The sequence below is a fragment of the Chaetura pelagica genome, unplaced genomic scaffold (genome assembly GCF_000747805.2).
Source record: "Chaetura pelagica isolate M959 unplaced genomic scaffold, ChaPel_1.0 scaffold642, whole genome shotgun sequence".
Classification (NCBI taxonomy): Eukaryota; Metazoa; Chordata; class Aves; order Apodiformes; family Apodidae; genus Chaetura; species Chaetura pelagica.
In genome coordinates this window covers 1,226,542-1,231,304 of record NW_009952704.1, presented here as the reverse complement: position 1 = coordinate 1,231,304, position 4,763 = coordinate 1,226,542, and positions in this window count along the sequence as shown.

Here is a 4,763-nt window from a genome sequence, read left to right as displayed (position 1 = left end):
CACCCTACAATGGTCTTTATCAACCTGGTAGAAAGTAGTCTTGAGTCCTGCAATGTCTATGCTGCAGTGGGAACAAAGGAGTTATCTTGCCCTTTAGCCTTACCTGAGGTTTCTTAAAAATTACTCTGATTGCTCATCCCTAAATTCTGCCGGCACAGACCATTTAATTTGGATTATCTTTATCAATATAAAAAACCCTAAATTTGCCAGGTTAAGCCAAGCTCCAACACTGGGCAGGTTTACTGGTGAAATAAGTATGATGCAAAATAGGTCACAGTGATAGTCAGGTTCCTGGTCAATAAAATGTAAAATAAACAAGCGAGGTAGTTAAAAGAAAAAATAAATACAGTACAGGGTTGAATCCTGCCTAAGCTTTAGAAGTTTGGTTAGAAAGAAGTCTCACATGAGTGAGGGTCTTATTCAAACTGCAGATGGGAACGTGGGCAAGAACATGATCCCAGTCTTCCTAGAACACTGCTTCAGGTAAAAACCCATCTTAAAACTTCAGTGTATAAATGGAATACAAGAAAGTACTGCAGTTATCACTCTTTGTAGGCCAACTAGATCTAAGCAACCTGTATAATAGATTTTGTTTCTGTTTTGCAATTACTTCAAACCAGTCTGGTCTTATCTTAAGATGACCTTCAGCTGTGGAGGTGCCAAGTTTGTTCTTTGGACCACTCCTCTCTTACACTCATTTCCACCAATCCTTCTTTTCCTGCAATTTCTTTTTGGTCTTTGTCTAAAAGCCTCAACCTATATTAAGCATGCTACAAAAAAAGCTCTGAAAGTCTATTAATACATTCCCTTTAGCATTCTCTGCATATATTTTGCACTTATATTTAGATTTGAAGCAGTCTTTTCAGTCTGTGCTACTACAACAAAGAGTCTATTGGAATTCTGGACATGAGCTCCTAAGTACTCTTCAAACCTCCCAGAGCCTTCATCCTGCAGATCCTCTATCTCATTGATGCAACCTGATGCTCTGAAAAAGGTTTTCCTGATATCAAGCAAGAGTATTTTCAGATGGATTAGACTTTGTAGTAATCATCATGGATAACACTCCTTTAGTACCTCTTCTGGATTTCTGACTTCTCTCGGCCCACCCTCCATCAGCTGTGTGGTTTGCAGACCACAGGAGCCCCACTAGACCCCATCTTGACCTGCAGTGGCTAAATAGCCCTGGCCTGCCCCTCACTGCTCAGACCCTCTCACGTTTCCTGCTGCTTTGCCTCACTCCCTCAGCAATGCAGGCAAAGCTTTTTGCAGGAGTCTGTGGTCATCCCGGGGAAAGGGTTAAAGATTGAGGTGAAAGTAGGGGTGAAAATAACGAAAAAGGGCATGTATTTCAAAGGTATTATTTTAAAATAGCAGTAATCTGCTCCAGCTCTTTGATGTGGGTTATTTTATGGCTTTAGAGACATCTGTGTTTGTATAGCTGAGAGGGTGGTGTGGAAGCAATAGCTGGTGCTGATAGAAATGCATGTCAAATGATGAGCTTAGTGTCTTTGCTGAAATAGGTGTGTTGACTTCTCTAGAGAGATGCAGCCCTTGTTCTCAGCCTGCTTGCCAACTGGCTGTTCCCTTTGTCTGGGCTTCTGGTATCCATGTAAAGACTGGTACAAAACACTGGCTTGTTCCATGCAGTGCATGATCCCTGTTTTCTGTAGATAAATCTTTTGGACATGATGCAGCAGCAGGAAGCCTCTTGGTTCAACCAGCTTCTACTATCTGCTTCAGAAGCTTCAGTGGCTTCTAAGTGTTTCATCACAAATATTTTCTCGCAAACCCACAAAACTACCAAGCAAGAAGGACGAGAGTGAAGGTTCTGATCACTGCACTCACAATCAAAGCAGCATGTCAGTGGGCAGGATGAAATACCCCTTAGCTCCTTCATCAGCCAGGAAACCACTGACTACCAAGGACTCTTCAAAGAGCATGTTTCACAGCCATCACAAGATCAGATCGTTTCCTTACATTATTCTGAGACTCTTCCCCTCACATCACCTGCGAAATCATTAGCCAACCAAGACTGCTAAATGATATCACAGGAACATATTTCCTCAGCTGGCAATAAGTGTCTCTCAGAGCAGGCCCCAGGATGATTTGATCCTACTCCTTTCACAGAACTGAAGCTGCATTTTTCTGAAAGGAGTCAAGTACCAACTTCTTGCTCCTTCTTCTTCCTCTTCAGCTGTTGATGGTAAAATTCTCCTTATTTGCCTGGCACTTTACAGAGATCGGCAACACATCGCTCTACTTTCTTGTGCCTAACATCTTTTTTCCTGTAACTGCCTCAGCTACTTTCCCAACTTCTCTCCCACATGCAAATCCTTTCAGAAATGACAACCTCAAAAGCACGTCCTCTGTCAAGACAAGTTCCTCAGTTATTCCCTTCCCTCAGTGCAGATCAGCAGTTTGCCAAATGCTGCCTGAGGATCACAAGATTTGACTTGAATCCAATAACGGATTTCCTTCTGGAATCTGTACCTGCTGTGGGTCAGCTTCCACCAGCTGCAATGGACTTCAGACTCTAAAATAGCAGCCTCATGAGATGCAATTTTAATGGCACTTGGGTGGAAATAGTTATTCTTGATTTCATCTTACTTGAAGTATTTCACAAGTGATACTTTTATTAAAGTGTTTTTGTTAAAATATCATTAAAACAACACCCAAAGATTCTGACTGTCCTTCACCATTAGTATTCATCCTCCCAACAGCTCTGCAGTCTGTCTCGTGAAACTCCCACTGTTTAGTTACCTCACTATTCCCTTCTAAAAATTTATCATTATAGCCCACTTCACACCTCCTCTACCACACTACACAAATGCTACTGTGACCTGTGGTGCATATCATAGTTCTAGTTCTATCTACAGAACCAAGCCTGCAAAATCTACATCCTGATCTGCCTGTGACTTGTGGGTCATCTTTGGCTGACCCTTGATTTCTTTATGCTTCAGCCTCCCCAGACATAAAACTACCTTTTTCTTTGAGATTTATGGCTGAAAACCACTGAACACAGCTATATATATTAATACCTACTTGTGAAGAGTTTTCAAGTGTGCTGCAATCTCTTTGAGTGACTGAATCCATGCAGAGATTAATTAAATCTGATAGGCCTATAAATGAAATATCTGCAAAGGGCACTGCTAGACAGTGGCTATCAACCAATGATCTAACATACTTTCTGCTTCTTCTATCCACTTGCTCAATTACTCCTCAATGAAGAGGAACAGATTTGAGGCACCCATGAATCTCCAACCTGGAATAAATTGCCTTCTTTCAGTTCTTTGCCAGGGTAGTCTAAACGATGCTAAATGCATTTAACCTTCCTGGAGCAGGTTATCTTTTCTTGTGGGAAAAGAAACTCGGCTCAACTCTCCCTCCCCAAACTTATTCACGAATACCCCTGACTGCATTCAGCTGGGTGCTGGGAGTTGAGACTAACAGAACTGAAGCTTTGCCCGAGAACATTTGCCACCCACAGGCTGCAACACCGTTCAGGAGCTAAATCTTGTTTCTGAGGCTTAGTTCCATTTCCAATCCTTTATGCCAAAATCCCAATGCCATGCAATTCGTGCACGAGTGGCCCAACAGTTTTGGCAACAGAAGAACTTGCAGCCACAAAACACGTGGGGCTGGGGACACGACAAAGGACATTAGGAGGTGCATGTAGAGACACTTTCAAAGAACAACTGGAAGTATCAGAGAATTTTTAAATAAGAAGCATTGAAATAGCACTGAAAATTGTATTAACTGTCGTGACATCTGAGCAAAAACCCCAAACTGAAAGCAGACAGCTTGCTTTGAACACTTCATCAGGCATGTTTCTCTAACAAGCCAAACCAAAAACCTAGCCAAACTCTAGACATCTGGTAGACAATACCCTTTTAAGCCAATTCGGGACTGAACCCAAGTCCACTTTGGTGCTCAGGTCTCTTTAACAGAACACAAGCAGCTCTGGGTTTTGTCATTATATATTTAGTTCAAAGTTTTGAAAGAAAACTGATTCCCTACCTTCATTCACATCGAATCATAGCAAATCTTAAGTTTATTCTCTACCCTTGTTCACTACCCTCACTCACCTGAAAGACTTGAGAGTGGTATTACAGGAACTCATTCTCCCAGTGAGAACGTGTCCATGTGCCCCTTTAAAGTGGGACTATGTCTGGCATGGGGCCAACACCAACCTCGAAGGAGCACCTTACAGAGTTCAGTTCTATCCTTTACATACATTATCCCACATATACTTGGTTTTGTATTTGTGTCTCTCTTTTCCATCCATATTTGTCAAAAAAAAAAGGGCTGCAAAGGCATAGAAGGCAGTCCCAGTTCTGGATGCTTCCCGGGAAAATGTAACGATCTATCCCACGCTCTGCCCTCGGTAAAGACTGAGAAGTGCTCATGATTTGTTTCGTCCAGTTCTATCCCTCCCCGAGGTTCCAAAGCATCAAACTGCAACACAGCAAGCCCCAGCCTGTGACAAGAGTAACACTATAGCCAGCACAGGGTCGTGAAACAAGCTGAACTATCTAGCTTGATTGCAAAATATCGTGCTTATAAAGCAGCCTTTCGAAAAACGCAGCCAAGGCTCACGGCTTGATAGCTTTGTGCTCCGAGGAACGAGCTTCCCCGTTTAAACCTTGGCCGCAGGGACCGGCTGCGCCCGCCCGCGGGATGCCCGGAGCCTCAGCCCGGCCGCGGCTGCGGGAGCATTCCCGGCGGGAACAGCGGGAGCATTCCCGGCGGGAACAGCGGGAGCA